This window comes from Vanellus vanellus, assembly GCF_965231255.1.
Source record: "Vanellus vanellus genome assembly, chromosome: 2".
Classification (NCBI taxonomy): Eukaryota; Metazoa; Chordata; class Aves; order Charadriiformes; family Charadriidae; genus Vanellus; species Vanellus vanellus.
The window spans coordinates 49,193,238-49,215,675 of NC_138906.1; positions in this window are offsets into that span (position 1 = coordinate 49,193,238).

Genomic DNA, 22,438 nt, shown 5'->3' on the forward strand with positions numbered 1-22,438 from the left:
GTTGGCCATGGGGTGTTTCAGCATTGCATTTTTCTCATTTAACTCTGGCAGCTTCATATGGGGAGCTCACTCTTAAAATCTACAGTTGCTGTTCTTCCTTTTTTGCATAGAATATTTTTAAAGACAAAAAAGTGCCACCCCCAAAGTTTTAGAGGTTCTGTGGGACAGCAGCTTGAAGTCAGTTCATGTTTAGGACAAGACGATTGAAAGTAGTGTATTGCCCACAAGGACAGGTGCCTTGAACCCTTGATATAACGCATTATGTCTAGCTAGTGAAGATAGGACAATTAAAGAGACACAATCCTTGATGTAATTTAGCTTCTTGCATTAAAGATTGGGCATGGAGCGCTGCTGTCAGTCCAAGCAACTCATGAGTAGCACTGGTTGAGCTCTTTGAGCTCTGCTATCTAGCCGAGCCATGCATGGCGTAGCAGAAGGAAAAGCTTTTTATCTCCCAGCTCTTCAGGACTGTACACTTCTTCACAGACCCAAGAACAGAATAAATCTTACAGGGATGTAAGTTAAATTCTTCCACCTGTATCCCCTCTGATTACATGGTCAAAGTCACAGCTTAATCATCTCTTAGCTGTGTAATGTGAGAGCTATTAAACACTGGAAGTTAAAAAATCCATACCTCAATGTCATTCTTGTGACATCTGCTGCCCATCGGACACTGTATTTGGTGGATTGTACAGTGACATTCTGGTCTCATACACAGATACTAAATCACTTTTCACTAAGCTGAGCAATCTCTGGAGTGGGAGCTAGGACAGTTTAAAGCACGTGCCATGGTTTCATAAGAGTATCACTTTGAAACTGTGAGAGGAAGTCTAAAGGCTGGCAGAATGTTGTTTCTCAGTGAAAAATTAAGAGTTGGCTGTGATTGTCCCAAAAGTACCCTAGGGTTTTTCAGCATGCTACTTGATTTTTGCACCTGCTCTAAAAGGTGGCTCTTCCAGCCCTTGGTATCACACTCATTTGCCTGCTTAGTCCTGACTCTGAGGTAAGACTGCCATCTATTGAATCCCCAACATTATCTCCTGCAAAATTTAGCTTTCCATCTAAATGCTGACCAATTCCAGTCCTGCTTTGTTTATGAGACCTGACAAGATTGGAGTTCTCTCTGGCATGCCTACAGGCTAAGTCACCTTGCAAGCAGCCATCAAAGTGTCAGCAGCAGCTAAGCAAGAGCTCATACATTGCTGCATTGATTCCTTTTACACTGAAAGAAGCTGTTACAGATGCATCTTTCCAGAGTTTGGTTGTCAGATGCATTTTTCCAGGGCTTGTCAATTTGAGTAGCGTGCAGCTGTCTTCCATCAAAGAGAATTTCAGGCACTTGAGGATAACAGAAAGAAAGAGACAAGAATAACTTTCTGAAAACACCAAATTGGAACATGATTAAGAAGAAAAAAACTTCCATTCAGCTCATTGATTCCCTCTCAATGGTTTCTTTCTGCTTTCATTTATATGCAGGAATACTATCTAGTGTAATAAGATTCATACCCTGCGCAGTAGTAGCAAAAAATTTTTAAAGCACTGGCAGTATGCGATTTTCAAATGCCTCCTCCCTAGACACCACTTCACCTTAATAGTTTGATAATGTGGAAATCCCATAAGCACAACACTTGTCACTTATTCTTTTGCGTTTCAAGTTGTGTTTTGTGATTAAGAGTCTGCTCCAAGGCCCATGGAGATCCTCTGTTGAATGCAGTGGACTTTAAATCGGAGGTTCTCATTTAAAAAAGAAAAATGACCACAGCCCTATTCATTTGAATCCATATGGATGGCTCAATGCTCTTTCCAGGAGGCCAGCACAGTGGAGCTATAGTAATTTATGTAAGCAGAGTTGAGGGGCCTTGAACACCGTTGCCTAAGCATTCTTTGTTAGGCTCCAAGGACTTCTCTTACATAGTCAAGAAGAGTGCGTGCTGGCAGATGCTGAGGCAGCTGGCCAGCTGTAGCAACACAAAGATCACTACTAAACTAGCTCCTGGTAAGTTTTCAGGCGTTCCCTCTCCATGCACTGAGCAAGCCAAAGGTGCCTGGTTAAAAGCCTCACTTTTTGACGTCTCTTTGACATCTGTTGCATGTCTGTCTAGACATGTCTCTCTTGGGCTTCTCCACTGCAAGGCTTTCCTTCTTTAGGAGTTTTCCTTGGAATATCTCATAATCCTTTTCCATGTTCTCTTTCATTCAAGTTCCTAAATATGCTCTGTTGGATGGAGCTAAGCATTGATGCTATCTAAGCTTAAGTTGTGGATCCCCAAAAATATTAACGGCCCTCACTTTGTTTTGCTTTTAATGAAGATGTGTACAGCTATGCCACCTAAGAAATAAGGTAAGTCACAGCCCCAGTTTTCCCTATTTGCTTTACCAGGAAATGATCTAAGTTACTGTGAGCACTTGGTCCTGAAGTGTGGTATATTTCCCTCTAGGGAGGAAACAGCAAAGCTGCTTGTGCTTGCATATCCTTCCCTTTCAATTTAGGAAGGATAATGCATTCCTATTCAGGCACCATAAATGAGAGAACCTATCACCATCAGGAGGCAATGGAAAAAGGAAGGAACAAAGGTTTAATGTAAATCTTATGCTATCTTGGCATTAGCTGGGCATTGGGAACTCACTGTCCCCTGCTCACTTTCTACAGCATGAAGAGCAGAGACCTCATCTTGTTCTGCACGTAGTAGTCGGTTGTGGCACTTACCCCGAAGCTGTATGAGCAGTGAACTCCTAATGGAGCCTGAAATGCTCAGCCATTGTAATGTGCAGTATAAAAGATGGAAATGTCCTCGTCTCTGTTAAGGAGATAAACCAAATAGGGACAGAAATGAGAACAAAAGGTTTTGGAACAGATGGAGCAAGTGATACATTTTGCCACAAAGAATATCAGCACATATTGGGTGAACATATTGCTCTAAAGGGTATGTTAAAGCATATATGACTGCTCATGCATGGACATGTATGCTCCTGTGTTCTCTCTGTGCTTGTTCTTGTCATCTGCTTTTCTCACTATGCGCAGGCAAACGTGGGCTTCACCTGACCTATTCCTGTGCATTCATCCCGTACGAGGCCTTTCAGCACAATAAAAGTACTTGTGCAATAACCTCTGTCTGAACTGCATCTCGTGGGGCTAGGACTGACAGAAAATGGCATCAAAACCGAAACATGCTTTGCTTCCTTGCAAACTTCCATTTTCTCTGTTTACCAGTCATCCTTGGGGCTTTTCATTTGGACATCAACAAACTTGTCACTAAGTGCCAGGCACTCAGAGAATAGTGATGGACTAAGAGCTCATTGTGTGCTGCAAATGGCAGCATCTTGTCCATGGCTTGACTTTGAAGTTTGAGGGAGATCCAGTTTCCCCAGACACACTGGGAAAAACCTGGGAAGTGGAATTTGGCATTTGCAGAAATCGGTTTCCCCACTCTGCGTGTGAAGTATTAGCCAGGAAAAACAACTAACTAGTTAATGTATGTGTTTTATTCTTCCTCGAGCAAGTATGAATATGGATCATCATTTGTTTATGCTGGACAAAAAATTTACATAACTTTAATAGGGCTTTCTATTAGTTTGTGACAAATAACAAAATGCCAATGTATTCATCATTCCAAACCCATTAAAGCTGTCATCTTTGCAAATGATTGATAAAACACTCTGATTCAGGCTTGCACATTTTATCCCTTACCACAACCACTGTTTCATGTATTAAGCTCCGCATTCTCACCAATTTCTCATCAGGGATAAGTAATTGGCCAATTAAATCATAGGCCATGATATCTTGTAGAGTGGAGTTAAATCAGTGATAGTCTAGCTCTGAACAATTTGAATCTTAATGTGGGATAAATTAAGCTCTCTCCTTTGTAGTTGCCTTCATATCGAGTCTTCTGGTTTGAATAATGAAAAACCTGAATTTGTCAGTCGGATAGGGTTTTAGACCTCTTTACTCTTAAGGATGTGTTGCAGGACTGAGCTCCGCCTCTACATTTGTTGCTGAAAAGGCATTACTGGCTTGGTTGTTAAAATAATGCCTGCCTTGTTTGTGGCTGAATCCTGACATCTTGATAGCAGGAAGAGTTTTGTCAGTACGAAGACTGCAGGATTTAATTTTTGAGCTTTCACAGATTACCTTCTCCTAGTAGTTTTGGCTTCTCAGTGGTAATAGTTGAACTAATATTAGTATTTCTGTAGTGTCTAGAGGTTTTGAGCTGTACCAGAGCCCCATTGTATCACAGGCGCTGTATAAACCCACAGTGGGGAAAAGTCCCAATCCTGTAGAGACTGCAGTATAAATAGGCAAGATGATGCATAGCAAAATGGAAATGGCATCTTTCTTTTTCAGATTGGGTATCACTATTCATGTGGGATAACAGAATAGTAACACTGTTTTCAGAAGCATGAAGAAATAAAGCCTTTTGCCAAATGTCAAAAAGATCTCTGGAGTTGGGAGGAAGACCTAGGTTTCTTGAGTCCGAATACACTACTCAGATAAAAGGGCAATCCTCCACCTTTGTGATTCCTAAATAAAATTTAAGCATATCTCTGATAAGCTGGAAATTAAGTAGCATTCTTCTGGTACGTGAGATGAAGCATTGTGGCAAGTGGATAATGTGCAAAAAGTAAACAGAGATCATAAAAATAAATTAGTTTCTTTTTTCCTTCTTAATAATTTACAGATGTCTTAGCAACGCTGCTACAAATTTAAGTTGTTTCTATTTTGACACACTGTACCACCTCATACTTGGAATATCTCTCTTTAGCACTCAAGGTTAGCCTGGATACTTGGATAAGTAGGAACAAAACAGGTGAAGTGCATTTGAGTGCCTGGTGACAGAAGTTGTGTTTGTGACCCAGGTCTGGTGCTTACACTCTTGGGTCACTCCTGCATTCTTGTGCTGGCAGTGGCTGATCCATAACTTGGGACTGAATGTTTTCAGACAAGTCCCTCCCTGGAATATGCAACAAACTCAAATGCTGTTTTTTAAATTAAGCCCATGCCCAGATACTTTTCTACAACAGGAGCAGGGACTCCAGCAAGGGACTTACAGAAGCACGGTTAAACCCATATTCCCTTAAAAAAAATAAAGTTCCTTTGTGTTTTTGAAGAAACTGCTCTGCTGATTAAACATGGCTTATCCAGCTGACTGGAGGTTGGCAAATGTGACACCCATCCACAAGAAGGGCCGGAAGGAGGATCCAGGGAACTACAGGCCAGTCAGTCTGACCTCGGTACCTGGGAAGGTCATGGAACAAATCATCCTCAGTGCCATTACATGGCACATGCAGGAGAACAGGGTGATCAGGCCCGGTCAGCATGGGTTTGTGAAAGGCAGGTCATGCCTGACAAACCTGATCTCCTTCTATGATAAGGCGACCCATGTAGTGGATGAGGGTAAAGCTGTGGATGTTACCTACCTGGATTTTTGCAAAGCTTTTGACACCGTTTCCCACAGCAGAATGGTGGATTGAGAGTTGGCTGTGTGACAGAACTCAGAGGGTTGTGATCAGCGGCACAGAGTGTAGTTGGAGGCCTGTAACCAGCAGTGTCCCCCAGGGGTCAATACTTGGTCAGATTTTGTTTAATATATTCATTAATGACCTGGGTGAGGGGACAGAGTGTATCCTCAGCAAGTTCGCTGATGATACCAAACTGGGAGGGGTGGCTGACACTCCAGAGGGCCCCGCTGTCATCCGGTGTGACCTGGACAGGCTGGAGAGCTGGGCAGAGAAGATCCTAATGAGGTTCAACAAGAGCAAGTGCAAGGTCCTGCACCTGGGGAGGAAGAATGCTAAGCACCAGTATAGGTTAGGGGCGGACCTGCTGGGAAGTAGCTCTGAGGAGAAGGATCTGGGGGTCCTGGTAGATAGTAAATTATTCATGACCCAGCAATGTGCCCTTGTTGCCAAAAAGGCCAATGGAATCCTGGGCTGCATAGGGAAGAGTGTGGCCAGTAGGTCGAGGGAGGTCATTCTTCCCCTCTACTCTGCACTGGTGAGGCCACAACTGGAATACTGTGTCCAGTTTTGGGCTCCCCAGTTCAAGAGGGACAGAGCGAGTCCAGCGAAGGGCAACTAAGATGATTAAGGGCTTGGAGCATCTGCCTTATGAGGAAAGGCTGAGAGAGCTGGGACTCTCTAGCCTGGAGAAGAGAAGGCTGAGGGGAGACCTTAATATGGCGTACAAGTATCTAAAGGGTGAGTTGAAGGAGAATGGAGCCAGGCTCTTTTCAATGGTTCCCAGTGACAGGACGAGGGGTAATGGGCACAAGTTAGAACACAGGAAGTTCCGTTCAAATACACGGAAAAACTTCTTTACGGTGAGGGTGACAGAGCACTGGCACAGGCTGCCCAGGCACGTTGTGGAGTCCCCTTCTCTGAAGATTTTCAAGACCCGCCTGGATGCAGTCCTGAGTAATGTGCTCTAGGCAATCCTGCTTTAGCAGGGGAGTTGGACTAGATGATCTCTAGAGGTCCCTTCCAACTCTGAAAACTCCGTGATTCCATGATTCTCCTGGAGAAACTGGCTGCTCATGGCCTGGACAGGTGTACTCTTTGCTGGCTAAAAACTGGCTGGATGGCCGTGCTGAGACAGTGGTGGTGAATGGAGTTAAATCCAGTTGGTGTCCCCTAGGGCTCGGTGCTGGGGCCAGTTCTCTTTACTATCTTTATCAATGACCTGGATGAGGGGATTGAATGCACCCTCAGTAAGTTCACAGATGACACTAAACTAGGCGGGCATGTTGATCTGCTTGAGGGTAGGATGGCTCTGCAGAGGGATCTGGACAGGCTGGACCGATGTGCCGAGGCCAATGGTATGAGGTTCAACAAGGCCAAGTGCCGGGTCCTGCACATAGGTCACAACAACCCCATGCAGTGCTACAGGATTGGGGCGGAGTGGCTTGAAAGCTGCCCGGCAGAAAAGGACCTGGGGGTGTTGGTGGACAGCCGGCTGAATATGAGCCAGCAGCGTGCCCAGGTGGCCAAGAAGGCCAACAGCAAACTGGCCTGTATCAGGAATAGTGTGGTAAGCAGGACTAGGGAAGTGATCATCCCCCTGTACTCGGCACTGGTGAGGCCCCACCTCGAGTGCTGTGTTCAGTTTTGGGCCCCTCACTACAAGAAGGACATTGAGGTGTTGGAGCATGTCCAGAGAAGGGCTACAAAGCTGGTGAGGGGTCTGGAGGACAAATCTTATGAGGAACTACTGAGGGAACTGGGGTTGTTTAGCCTGGAGAAGAAGCTGAGGGGAGATCTTATCACCCTCTACAACAGGTTGTAGAGAGGTGGGGGCTGACCTCTTCTCCCTGGTGACAAGTGATAGGATGAGAAGAAATGGGTTCAAGTTATGTCAGGGGAGATTTAGATTGAATATTAGGAAACATTTTTTCACTGAAAGGGTTATTAAACATTGGAATAAGCTGCCCAGGGAGGTGGTGGATTTGCCATCCCTGGAGGTGTTTAAAAAAAGGGTAGATGTGGTACTTAGGGACATGGTTTAGAAGTGGTTTTGTCAGGGTAGGTTAATGGTTGGACTTGATGATCTTAAAGGTCCCTTCCAACCTCAGCAATTCTATGATTCTGTGATCTATACCTAACCCATCCCTTGGGTACAAATCAGACAGACTTGCAGAAGCAGTGGTAGGACCATGAAAAGCCCTGCCTTGGATTACATTATCCACTTAATCTGTGGAGCTGCACCCAGCTTGCAGTAGCGAATATGGGCTGATATGTTTTGGCAGTTGCAGGGGCAGATGAGGAGGGCACTAATGCTAATTCTTGTCCACTGTAACGATCTCCTAATGACAAAAGCACAATGTCAGCATTGATTGTGTTAGGGCTTTTCCCAGCCCAGCATGGAAAAATGAGTTGTCGAGCACTGCCTTTTGGTGCTCTGTGAACTTTTTGTAGGTGGATTGTGTGCCTGTACATTAAGAAAGGAACAGACTTGGCCTTTCACACTACATCGGAAGAGGTTGATTGCTTTTTTGGAAGGAAAGTGCCCAGACACCATCAGGGGATAAGTAGTAACCAGCTGGTGAGAGGTATTTAGAACAGAGACACATTTGGAGATTAAGTTTTGACTGTTGCACTGATGGCCTTCAGCCTCGTTGCCTTAATGGGGCAGACTTGGCAGCAGAGAGGAGTAGGAACACCTGTCTGTTGGCTTCCCCAGCTCTGGCTTGAACACCGTATCATTTGAGATGCTGGACATCTGCTGCTAGACGTTGCTCTTGTGAGCACTTGCATACATTTTCAAATAGTTGCATGTGAGATAAATGCAAAATTCAGGTGGGGCAGGGTGTCAGGAAGCAAAAACTGAAGGTGAATATCTTTGCTTCTGTAGGAGTGATGAGTGAGCTTATTTAGAGAGAGCTGCAAAACGGTGGTGAAATGGGTCTCAGCTGTGATGCACACCAGACTTGTGCAGAATCTGAAAACAAGATGCAAAGAGCACCTGCATTTAATCAGTCTGGGGAGAGTTGACTCTGAGCTTTAGTGGTACTTCTGATCAACTGCTGGTGCCTAACAACATCCAGGGAGGCACTGGGAGTTGTTGTGTCACCGACAAGATATAATGTTGTTATTAATTTAATACTCTTTAGATTGTTTAATTTGGAAATTCAGATTTAATCAAATGTCAAACTCGCTGTCCAAATTCCTAAATTAAACATGAATTGCTTGGGAGCTTTTCCAGATCTGCTGTTTGTTGAATCAACCCCATTGTCACTTTTATTAGTTGTAGAAGAAACCATTTTGCAACAAGCTAATTTGGCCTTTGCTACAGGAGCTGGAATAGCTGCCTTGAGACATTCTGAGCCCATTTTCTGTAAGAACCTGTGATTTTTAATAACATCGTCAAAGTCATTTTGATGGAGGCTGAGCAGGAGTGGAATAAAAACCAACAAAAGGAAGGGTAATTCCCATTCTCATTATGGCATTCATACAGTCTCCGTATCTTGCTAGTTATCTGCTTAATGACTGTCATCTCCTCAGTCCTGCAAAGGATATTCACGTTTGTCTGCCTTTATAAGAAATGAGTCATCAGGTCAGGCATCTTCATTGCATAAAAGCATCCACAAAGATCTAAACTGTATACATTAGGGTTTTGTTTTGCTGGTTAAAATCATGCTGTAGTATTCAACTCTGCAAGTCCTGTGTTATCTAAAGTTGCTTTGTGAAAAAGGGAAGGACCAGATGTAGAATGTAGATCTGTACGGTTTTTTGTTAACAGATGAAGCTCTGTAGCAACTTTTTTATTTGATCTATACTGGAGACTGCAGTCGGGCACCTTGTCCCTCTTCTGTGTGTGAATGGTTCGCCACTGAAATACAGGTGCATCTGGGTTTTATCCAGTTCCCTCCATTCTGGCACTTTATAATGGTATAGAGGATGGGCTGTGAGACAGCAGCTATTCTGGATTAGAATGCAAAAGCCGCGTATCTCCCCCTGTCCCCTGAAGAGCCAAGTACTTGGATCAAGGGCTTTGCATGAACCTGTTTTCATTGCATAAATGTGTGTATTAGCAGAGCAATTTTCTGGCCAGCATGGTTTCTGATCTTTTGTAAATCCAGAACAACTGAAACAGATTTATTTCACACTTTTCTTAAGCTAATTGAAAACATAAGTTAGTCCTTAATGAAGAACATAAAAATGAAATGGTCATTAAGTTCAGTCCCTTAAAATAGCAAGTGACATTGTGCTAAGTCCAGAAGGGCTTACAGAAATGCTCTGCTGCTCCTCCCTTCCCAGGATCACAAACAATGCAAAGCCCCTTGCTCCACGAATACACTTAAGAAATACCACTAGTGCTTAGATTTTTATTGCATTTATGCCTAGCTGTTCCGCATTTTTTTCCTGCTTTATTAGATGGTATTCAACAGATTGTCTTTCAACTGTACTTAACCAGCTGGGTATCGTTCACTTACTCTCTTGTTGGAGTTACTGAATAAAGACAGTTACAGTTAGATTGTGTTAGTCCATGATGGATTTTCAATATGCTTCTAAATTTTGCCTGGACCCACGTACACTTAACACTGAGAACACCAAGACTCTTGTCTCGCACATCTATTCAGAGACCTTTGGTGCTGCCAAAAAACGAGTATTCTCGTTTGTGTAAAAAGAGATGAATCTTCACTCTGGTACTCCAGAGGGGTACTTGGGATGCTTTGTTGTGGCAGTCGTAGCATTCAGGTATTGATGGGCCTTTTGGCTTTGTGCCGGCACCTCTACTGCAGAAGGAAGGCTTGTCCAGGAGCTTCAGGGTAATGGAGATACTGTACAGAGGCGTAAATTCAAGTAATTTTTTAAATTACTAAATTTGCAGGATTGTTGTTTTGTTTGCTTATGTAATCAGATCTTTCGCAGCAGGATTTGACTCAAAATTTTTCAGCCTAGACCAATACAGCTGCTGTCTACCTTCTCCTCACTTGCTTTTTCCTTTCTGACCATTAATTTTATTTCAGCCTTGTTTCCACCTGAATGCAACTCAGGCTGGTCACTGGCACCTACAGTATGTGGGGCAGGAAGGAATTGAGGAGGGGAAAGGAGGAGGGAGAAAGGGAGAAGAAAAGGAGCTGGCAGTGTAGTCAAAACCAAACAGCATAGGAGTGCATTTGGGGGATGATACCTTGCTTCCAGGAATATTTTCTGCTCTTGTTATTCTGTTTTTATGAGAGTCTGCAGCTAATATTGCTTAGTTGCTAATGTGTAGTAGCTAAAAAGTGTTCCTGCTAGTGCTAGAGAGAGCTGTGTCCCAACAAAAGTGTGAAGTGATGTGTCGGAAAAGCGAAGTGACATACTGCGTCCTGAGCAAGTCTTTTTTTTTTTTTTTTTTTTTCTGAAGGGTAATGAAACTTTGGCACTTGCTGAAAAACAGAGAAAGCTGTTTTGTTTTAATATTTCTTGCAAGTCTGGTAAAGGGCAGTATGGGTATGCTGTGAAGTGAACGTACAGAATGGGTAATTTAATTTTGTTGCTGTTGTAATCTGCTGGGCATTTTTCCAAAACAAGACTAGGGAGTAACTGGCATATTTCATTACAGCTGCCCAGATGACTAGGAGGAGATTAAGCCTTTAATTACAAGATGGAGCATCCTGAGCCAGCGTTACAGCTTGTGGCTGACACCACAGCCAATCCTAGAAAAACCTAGAGAATCTCAAATAGATCACCTGTATGTACCTAGTAAAGACTTTCTGTCTTGACTACTAACATATTCATTTTATTGAAATGATACGTATATATGTTTTAAGAGGATTAACATTTTTCACGAACTGGAATAATTCCCATGAGACTGGTCCCTTAACCAAGTGGCATTGAAACAAACTGACAGCCAGGTCTTTTCCTCTGTTTGTGTAACAGCAACGTATTTTTTAATAGGTGCTACCCTGTGTGGTTAGGATCTTTAAACATTGTAGTTAAACCTCTTGTCTCCTTTATGACTTTTCCCTTCAAATTTGCAAGGTTGGTTACCATCAGCAGTTGTGAATGATTAACATTCTTGCTGATTTTGCTTGCCATCAAACTGTCAAGCTAGGAGATGACATGCAAAACTCACATGAAAGTGGCAGAGAATCTTTTTGTATTTTTTTGTTGTTGTTGTTCTAAAATGGGTAAAAAGCTGAATGGAGCGAACATCACGAGTACCAAGAAGAGTTGTCTTTTGAGAGTATTTCATTAAGCCAACCTGTATGAATGAGTGGATTTTTGTTTTACTCAGTACATTTGGAATGGTGATCTTTCACTTGAATATTTCAGTTTAAGGAGCTACTTCAACTCCATTTAGCTCTAGTGGGAGGTGAGAGAGCTCAACTTATTACAGGAAGAGTGCCCTAAAATTATTCCTTTATGCACAAGACTTACATGATTAAATTTGGGATCTGTCTGTAGATGGTGTTTTAGTCAGTAACATATGCTGGAACAGTAGCCAAAGCAGAGTGATAAAATTTATTCTACTGGTTCATATACATATGTTGAAGATTGGCATGGAAAGCTGTATTTTGCCAGTGTCAGATCATCTGCCAGTGAAATGAATGAGAAGCATTTACTGGCATAATGCTTGAGTATTGCAGACAGTACCTGGCTGTAAAGAGCTGTCATTCTGTCTCAGGTCCACAAAGGTGTAAGATGTGGGTAATTTTGTTCTTCAGATACCTTAAGACCTGGATTGATCATTGATGCTGAATGATTAATTAGCTCATATCTCCATCCAGGAAGTCTCAAAGCAGCTTGCCACTTTGGTAGAGCAGTGTTACTGGGAAGTCCTGGGTTACAATTAGCGTAGCCTCACACTCTGGGTGTAAAGCAATCATTTAGCTCCAGCAAACCCGTCTGGTAGAGGGACATTGTTGGGAAATTTCTTGCTGTTGTTTGGGAATCCTAGAAGATGGATGGCAAAACAGGGGCTGTGAAAATTACATATAAGGGCACTTAAAGCCACTAGAACAATTTGAATAGCTTTATTGGGCTCAGAAGACTTGACTTTGTCTCCTGTGTTAGGTTATGGTCTTGTATATTTGAAAAAGGGGGAGCTAACTGCAGTTTAACCAAAGAGTTAATTTTCACATAAAAAGTCTGGCCCATTTGCAAATTACTGTGTTTTTCTGAGAGATGAGAAGAGTGGTTCCAATAAATAACACTCAATATTCATAGTGGCCGAGGAACAATGGAAGTGTCCTGAAAGAGCTCACATTATGTTATAGTCAGCAGCACTGGTATTAAAGAAAATGTTCTATTTTTTCCCTCTTCATACTCTGCCAATCAATGTTTAAAGATTAAAAAAAATAAAAATCACAGGTTGGGTGGTTTTATGTGCACAGTATTTAATTTGTGGCACAAATCAATGCAAGTCATGAAGAAGGGCACAGAAAGGTTAAGTTACTTTGCCAATACACTGTTCAGTGCCCTGGTATATTTTTTTTTTTCATCCTTGTTCTACAGGTAGGCATCAATATGAATCTGTGTGAGTATAAAAGGATGCATTTATGTGCAGATTAAGGATCATGGTTCTGATGGTGTGAAAGTCGGTGTTGACATTCTTAAACCTTCCAGTATGAATAAGTTTGAAGGATTTCCCTTTGGTTTTAACAGAGGAGGGGCACCCAACATGAGGTTCCAGTGAACTTCTCTTACAGCATCAGGAAAGTCAACATGTTTGATGTCTGTGGTAAAACACGTGAAAAAACGTCGGTGGAAAAATTAGTTCCCTTATTAGTGAAACTGACCTTGTGCAAGCTACAATTCATGCAGGGTATAGGCATACAGGTCCTCTTGTGCAGCTTAGCAGTATCTTGATTTTAGAAAAGCTCTGATCCTGTAAACAGTTTGGTACTGCCACACTCGGAGCAGCATGCGTTAAGACTAGCAATTGAAAATAGCCATCGAATAGGATTTAAAAAAGAAAACCCAACACAACATGGACGCTATACATTTCCCTCACATGTGTCTGCCTTTGGTTGGTGTGAGGTGGCCTCTCCCTGAGAGAGAGCTCTAGAAAAGGAGCAACAGTATGGGATTTTTGTAGACATTACAGTGTGTTTGGGAGAACAAGAACTAAGAGCAGATATGTCAGCTGTAGTTGAGTGACTGAAATGTTGGTGACCATCAGGAGAAATTAAAAATGGATATGAAATCCTACTTTAATGGGGTTATTTAAAAAAAAAATAAAACAAAACCAAAAAACAACAACAATGATCTATGAATGCCCTGTTTTAGATGCTGCTACTCAGAAATCCTGTAGCTGACACAAAATTTTTATGGAGCAGCCTTTTCCATGGGAAGGGTGCAATATAGCACAAGCAAGCAACAGCTGAATGAGTTGATCCTCTTCAGCGTCTCAGTTCAGGCAATCCTGCTGCTATATTGGTGGGATTCTTCTGCAACTGAATTGTCACTTAATGAGAGAAGAGAGTATTTTCAAAAGTGAAAATATCCCCACTAGCTTATTTGGAAAGAGTTTTATCATTTTAAGAGCTTTTAAGTTGACATTGGGGGAAGTCGGTAAACTAGAAAGCATTTCGATATGTAGAAGTCAAGGATAACTCTTACACAAAGTGGCTGGGAGAGAAAATCCAGGCCTTTTAGCAGTGGATTCATGCCATAGCAAGTTATGATCAGGCAGTTAAATAGCTGGGTTATTTGCATCATCCGTGTGGCATTGCTGTGCTATTAACTGTTCCTCCTAGCGTACTCCACAAAAATGTTTTTGAGAGTTTATATTTAATTGCATATCTGTCCTGAGGCCCAGTCATCTTGTCCTTGTGTTAGTGGCTTAGCAAGGATACCAAGAGCTGCAGGCTAAAGCATATTGGTTTAAACATAAGAAATCCAAAGACTTTGTTAAAGTAGCTCACCCCGTTATTTGTTCTTATGTATTCTGCTTTGCATCCTTTGAACATGACAGGAATTTATTTTTTTTCCCAATAGTAGCATTCATTGTGAGCACCGTATATGTCCCTTGGCTATGGCTAAAAAATAAAGGAGAGGACAGTTGCAGCTATTCCTTAGCCAGTGGCAGCAATCACTGCACGCTGTGTCGGCTGCTCAGCAGGCTCTACAGCTCCTGCTTAGTAGCTAGTACAATTACCTTAGTTTATTTATGGTTATGGGGTTACATAACAAGTAAATTTGGGGGAAATTTCCATTTTCGTGGTACAGCTGGAAGCGTCAGTCATTGCACAAACTCAGCCACCTTACCTCTGTTGATGCAGAAGCTGAAACACCACCCTTTCCAACCCTGCTATAAACTTCTTTCTTGGCCCTGCTTGTGTCGTCACCTCACATCTGGGTGTTTAGTGATCAGCCCTACTGAAAAAGAAAGCCAGCCAGCAAGAGGGTACGTCTGCGCTAGTGTTTTAGTTAGATTTAGAATGTACTTTTGAAGTGAACCCCTCCAGTTGTCTGCACTTGTTATGCCTTGTTTCACAGCAGTCCTGGTGCTTATGAACTGGGCTTCTTTTGGAAGAAATTAAGCCAGAAGATGCACCTCACGTGTCCAACTGCTAGTTCTTATTCAATCCGTGGGAGACTAAAGTAAAGCTAGACCCAAGTAAGCCACTCTGAAACATACACAGTGTGATTGCTGGGCCCTCAGCACCACTGTTTGTCATACAAAACTATTCCTATTGGGCTACATCGCTTGCTCAATAGGCATAGCCTGGGACTACTGGGCTGTGTAGAGCAACTCACTCCTTGGAGTTCAGTTCAAGCCTTCATGTATCTCTCGCATGAAGGATTCCATATTCAACACCTACCTTGACAGAGATGGTGGTGGTGGTTGTTTCAGCAGCCCCTAAGTGCTGTGCTCACACCTGGGGAGGGTGAGATCACCTTCTCAGACACCAGCAGCTGGGCAGCCACTGGCCTGGGACGGATGTCTCCTTCCTCCTACAGTAACTGTGGTCCCTTAGAGATGGGTGGTCCATATGAACTCCATACCTCATTTTCCTTCCGAAGTGTTGTGAAGAAATACCACCGCCAAGACTCTGGATCTGTCAAGGGGTGGAACAGCAATTACGTCTGCTTCATTTCACATGCTGTTAACTAAGAAGTGCCAAAGACAGTGCAGGATACAAATACGTTCTGAGTAGCAATGTTTATTACTGCTACTATCTGAATTAAACAGAAGAAATTATTGTAGTTATATAGTTGATAAATGATCAACAACAAACATATTGTGTGGAGGCTGTGAAAGTTCAGAAGATGCCCCACATCAGCTGAACAAAAGATTGGAGTTGTTGCTCGTTCCCACCATGTGGGCTGGGTAGTAAGCAGTGTATTTCATCCTTGCCAGGACGACTGGGTGTGCTTCTCTTCTTTCATGCTGTACCAAAAAACTGTCTCTGCAGCAGCCGCACAATACCAGCATTTTCAGTGTTCTATTACCATAACTGAAAATACTGTTGAATTGCTAGAAAACCACCAAATTAAATGTTCCAAATAACCACGGTGCCATTTGTCTGACAGATAACATTTGATTTTTCTGAAGAACCATACAGCATGCAGAATTGAGAGGAAATACACTGCATGGTTATTAATTCTTTAATACTCAAAACTACTTAGCAATGAACATGTAGATCAAAGCTTTGCTTGAGAAGATTGAGCTTTCAAGACAGGAGATATCGGGAGCAGTCTGGAGCAATATAACAGAATCCTGTAGGATAAAAAACCCCACTGATTACATTTCCATTAGTTTTAAAATCTCCTTTGTGTTCGGTTTAGACATCTTCATGGCTCTTGTATTGCAGGTTAAATGTAATCTGTTAAACACTTGATATGTTTTCCCAAATTGACAGGCACTAGCTTTCCATTTTTAATAAATAGACTTAGAATTTTGGTAGCCATCATTTAAGCAGAGAGCAAAGAGATTTGTTGATTTCTAATTGTTACCTTAGATCATGAAAGAAATAGATGGGTTCTAGTAATCCTTTGTTCATTGAAACCATACCCAAAAGAGGTATTTCAGACAGGTCAGATTTTCATGACCTCAATTGCTATAATTCATAAAATGGAAAATGGAGGGATAATCTTGTATTCCTTGTTGTGATGTGCATTTAATGGTCTGGTTCATATTTAAAGCCCAAGCCTACCGCAAGTAGATTTGCTATTGATTTCATTGGAAACAGAAATAGTATTTTATACCCCAAAATTATGGAAAGCCAAAATCCAACCATCCTGAAGTCAGTGAGAATTATACCAGAGACTTTGAAAGGAACAAAATTTGGCCTCAGGCTCTTCTAGATATACATGTAAGCTTTGGAAAATGAATTGGAGTACTACTTCAGTTCAATGATGCGAAAAAGAAAATAAAACATTAAGGGTCATTTTCCTCTCTCAGTGGCTTTTTAGAATTTAATGTACTCAGCAATTTGATAGTATCAAATCTTCTGAGATGGTGTGGTAGTGTATATTACAATTTGGTGTTATTGAAAAGGATCAATTAAGCAAAATAACTGATTCTTTCACTGCAAACCCATCATATTTCATTAAAACTAAAAGCTTTCCTCTTTGTGTAATTTTTAGTTATTGAAGAGCCTGAATTTCATCTCGTGAAGCTGTAACTCAGTAGAAGCAAATTAGAGTCCCTGTGTTAGTAAGAACAGGAACTAATCCAATGCGTTCTTTATATTTCCTTGATGTATAATGTGTATTTATTTCTATAATTAGCACAAGTATAAAAAATAGCACAGCTTAAGACAGTAAACAGTCCTGTTTACAGAGCTTTGACTTTGACTCACTGAAAGAGGAATGCTGAGCGCTGGCTTAGTTAAATACACAAGCCAAGGAGTACGTTGCTAGAACAGAAAAGTAGATTTTTAGGAGATATTAATGCTACTTATGTTAATAACCCTCCATGTGACACAAGAAAGTATATAAATGGTTCTTTCACCGTTGCTATTTTTGCCATTTGGTCCTAACTGGCAAAGCTTCGATTAAAGAAAAGGTCACCAAAAGGTTAAATTCTTAGTGTGTTTTTTTCTTCTTTTTAAAGAAAAATCAAGTTTTTTGCTTCCTTCTCTCCCCCCCTCCCCCCCTATTTATCTCCTTCCATTATTGCTAGTACCACTTACAAACACTTCTGGGTCTGCTTGATTTCTTTTTAATGGGTATAAGCAATATTGGGGCAGATTTCCAGCATGTGTAAAAATCAATGTGGCTCCATTGACTTCAGTACACGTACATTGATTTTTACTGAACAAAGACCTGGTATTTTATTTTTACAGTGTCTTTTCTTCCAAAGAGATGCCTGATTTTGATCCTTGATTTTTTCAATTTTTTCCCCAAGTCTTGCAAAAATGCATTTAACATTGCTAGATATCAAATGGCGGTTTCAAAACAGTGGGAATAAATAACAATTAACAGAAACTATAATATGCCATAACAGAAATGTAAGTCTATCTTCTGCGGCTAATTAGCAGTTGAAAGTCAGTTTTTTACATTTAATTTGGGTGTGAATAGAGCAAGTCTTTGTAATTGAAGGTTGTCAGAAGAGGAGATTTTTAACAGCTAGCTTTTAACTTATAAGGTGAGTCATTTGTTAACTGGTTCGGGGCTGCCACGATGTGGGGTGCACCCGAGTCTGTGGGCATTCAGCGTGCTGCCCCGCATTTTGGCTGCATATCTCTCCCCTGGAGGCACCATCGCTCCGGGAGCTGCTGTCTCGGCAGTCAAGCGCTGCGAGGTATGTAGGATATATGACGGTGTATAGCAATTTGGACGCTCGGTGTGCATCACAGCTCACTGAAAAAGCCTGAGGCACGTTGTGAAGCACCTTGCGGAAGGCTGAATGGCTTTTACCGACACCAAATAGGCACCAGTGGTGCATTAATCCGTGCCCTGCATCGGTTCATTGGTACTGAAGTATCGAACTCTTTTATGAAGAGGAAAATGTGGTAAAATTAAAAATGAAGGGGTTTATACGTGGTGGGCTAGATTGCACATTGAGGTACTGTGCGTGTCAGAGCAGAAAGGGAGGGAGCCTTCTGGCCAGAGGTAGCAGGTGTATTGAAATCTTCACAGGCGTGATCTGCGCTCCTCTCTGCTTTCCACGCGCTTCTCTTAGGCTGAAGGTGAGAGGGAACAATTTATCCCATACCTTTAAAACCCAAATCTAAAGAGGTCTTAACTTGCTAATTTTTCTGCCCTGTTTTCACCTTGAATTCAATGTATCATGGTACTATTCAGTGTAGGGGTGGCATGTTAGCAGCAGCGCAAACACATTGGAAACATTGAGAGGAAAACCTCAGATGGTGACATTAGCTAGAACTGATGAAATGCTACTCAGCAGTGCCCTGGCTATGTTCTCTTGAATTTTGGACATGTTTACTCAGTTCTTGTCCATACTTCTTTGTTAGTATAGTGTTACAGTTTGTTTCTGTTTACTTGATGGCAAAGCAGTTGCCACTGATGCTGTCGTTTCGTCTCTGCGTGTGAAGTTTTGTGCAGTCGGTGCTTCTGTTGGCACAGAGCTTTGGGATTTGACCTCTTAGATATGAATTAGAGCAAGCCTTGGACATTCAAAATACAACAGGCTTTGTCAGAAAATACTTTTGCACTGAAAGGAAAGCATTTTTTTACTAAAATGTAGCCATTTCATCTAATGTCTGTTTCTCAAGCCCAAGATAGAGTTCTGGTCACAAGAAGAGTGTCCCTCTCCAGGTTATGTAATGCTCTCCTGATTTAGACACTCACGTGAGAAGCTGGAGCTATAGATTCAAGTCCCTGGTTGAATCAGACAAAGCAACAATTTAAGCTCATTTTTTTTCTAGATCCTAGGCGAGGTTTTGTTTAGCAGTTTGGGTTTGTGGTTGGTTTTTTTTTTCATTAAAATTTTAAGGGTAAATTCCTTACCCCAGTGAGGAACGGAAAAATATTCAAAATGTTGACGATTTGCTTAACAGGAAAAAAAAAGTGCCCTTAATGTTGCATTGCAAGGAGCTCTTTCTTTAACTGATGCGTCCTTTGCACAGAAAACATGTTAGTTCAGACTTGTAGGACACTGTCTGCAATATGTGCTGGTCTGGAACCCCATCTTGCTGTCAAGCTCTGGAAAGCAAGGAGGAAAGTCTCCAAATGCTCCCTGCTGTGACAAGGGAGGTTCTGTATTAGCGTACCCATTATAGGAGTTGCTACGTCCAGGTTGTTGTAAAGATGGAGAGATGTGGGAACACGATTTAAGCTCTGCTCCACTTGTGGAGAGTGGAGTCTGCAGTTTGAGGGAGAGGGTAGTCCTCATGCTGTCTGGAGGACAAGGACATGGGTTCTTCCTGGGCTCTGGGGAGCACCTGGGTGGGATGGGGAGGCGCTTTGGGCTTCAGTATGACTCTTACTACCTTCTTGTTAGAGACAGAAGAAAGCCTTTGTTTTCTCCTCCTCCATCTTTCCCTCCATCCCCCACATAACAGTTGTGAAAAATCTTTCCTTATAAATACTCTTTAAATATACATATGTATATTTCAGCATACACATGTGTGAGTGTATGTGGGTATTTCTTGGATTGTCCTGGGGATGTGCAGGTGGTCAGCAGGTGGAGAGCACTAGCACATAGCAAATGACCCGATTAGTTTTCCCCTGTTAGTCCAAACAATGCCAGCCCTGCTAGTTATTTCTGGAATGTGTTACAGCACAGCCATGTTCAGCAGACAAGCTTTGTTGCTAAGGAATAGTGGCAACCACAAAAAAAAAAAGCTGATTTCTAAGCTTTTCAAAAACAATGTCTGGAGGGATTTCCCTCAGGACTTACAGTACATTAATCTTTCCATCTCTTATCAGAATTGCAGTGTATTCATGTTCAGGTATCACAGTTTGGCTGGGGGAGCATTTGTAAACACAGACAAATGTGTCTTCTCTGAGTGTTAGGGCTCTTTTCGTTTCAGGAAAGCAATTTGACCATTTCAAATAATTCTTTACATCTTGTGAATTCAGCGCGCAGGAATGGCTATGGCTTGGCAACCCTAGGTACGTGGAACTTCTGTTTTGCCAAAAAGCTTTTCCTTAGGAAAGGGGGAGAGATGTTGTGTCTTTTCTGTTGTGCGGTGAGCAGATCAGCACCTGGTCAAAAAAGAAGGAAACCTAGGTAATACAGCAGTAGCATAGAGTTTTTCATGATGTCTGCATCCGACCATATGAACAGAGAGATCTGTGGCATCCTTTTAAAACTCAGCAGAGTTAATTCCAGTGGTTTTTGTACAGGGAGGACATGAGTTTGCTATTGCTGCTAGTGAATTGCAATATCCTTTTAGTTCCAGAAACAGACAGGCTTTGGTGCCTGAAGCCCTCTTGCTGTAGCTGCTGTAGATAATCTGTGATGGCCATTCTACGTGAACTTGTTAGAAGAAAATTATGAGGGAGGAAAGTAAATCTGTGTGTGTATTCAGTCAGCTGCAAACATCACCTCTAAAACAATAATTGGCTTCAAGCATCACCGAGAGCCAGGTAAAACTCATGCTTACAATAGAAGGGTGACAGGTACTGTGAACTACAATTATCAGTAACCTTTTCTGTGTGTGCTAATGTGGAATGGTCAGAAAGCTGCATAACTGTGATATTAATACCTTGGGACATTAATATGAATTTTTACTCAACATTAGCTCCCCATTTTGCCTTCAGAGACGTGCTACAAAATTCATCTGTTTTCAATAAAGTATGAAATCATAGAAACTTTGGTCAAGAAACCGTTTCCTACTTCAAGTGATAAATTTCCTGTAGCTAAAACAAATTTTTTTTGCACCACCCAAAATTATAAAATACACCAGAATATAGATCATGTCATGTTTATTTTTCTTGAGTATTACTGTCAGAGTAAATCCATAAAGATGATTAAAAACTGGCTGCTTGTCTCAGCCTTTTCATTTGTAAGGAAAAAAATGTGCCAGTCTCAGCAAACAGATGTCCACATCATAACAATCATCATCACAGTTGGCTTGAAAAGTTGTCTGTCTCGTAAATGCATCTGAGGACTGAAGAGGCATGGAGTTTTATCTCTCTTGGTCTCTCTAGGTCAGACCTGAGCAAGGGAGAGTAAAGAAGCCAACTTTGTTACTTGCATGTTATATTGTATGCATTTTGAAATCCTATGCTTTCCATGCATGTCCTTGAGGAATATCACATTATTAAAACAGACATAAACAAAAAGATGTAGGCAATATTGTTGTGCAATTGTTACTTTTTACTTATACCATTCTCAGCCTGGGAGGGCGATGCATTAAGGATTTAGTGTAAAGGAAGTAGGATAAGGAATTCAGTTTTATCCCTAGCCCTGGCACAAGCACTGGATCACTCTGAAGGAATGAACTTATCAGATCAGGAGTTTGATCTGGGTGCTTTTGGCACTTGCTTTTGCATTTTTGGGGAGCTTTGTGCAAATTCTTTCACTAAGTCCTCTAAGTGTGTCAGACTCATTGGATATGCTTGGAATCTAGCTGTATATTTTTAAGATTTAGAGATTGCATGAACGTGCAATTTCCTGAATCCCGGCTTTCCATCTTTTCTCTGGATAACAACAACTCTAAGAGCCAAGAGTAAATTTATGTACAAAATAAAGTGTGTAGACCAATACTTTATTGAGGAACAACTTAAAATTTTGTGGGGGTGGTATAACTTATCAGCCATCAGTATACGCAAGATGTTAAGAGCAGGCTGCTTTGGGAGTGTTTTTGTTCCTGAATAGGTTGGAAATTTACTAAAGATAGCGATGTCTGCCAGTCAGCATTGGTAAGTAGTATCTCACCGTAGGATGAGCGTGGAGATTGCACTGCTGAAACACTGAAGTCCTACTTCATGGATTACAGTGCTGTTCAGTGCATATGCAAAGAAAAAAGAGACTGTAATGCTTTTAATGATCTCAAGTTGCATTTTTGGAGAAGAGGAGTGTGTGATTTTAGACTACTGCCTTGTAGAGTAGGGTCCTGTAATCCCAAACTGCCACAAACCACTGTCTCTAGTT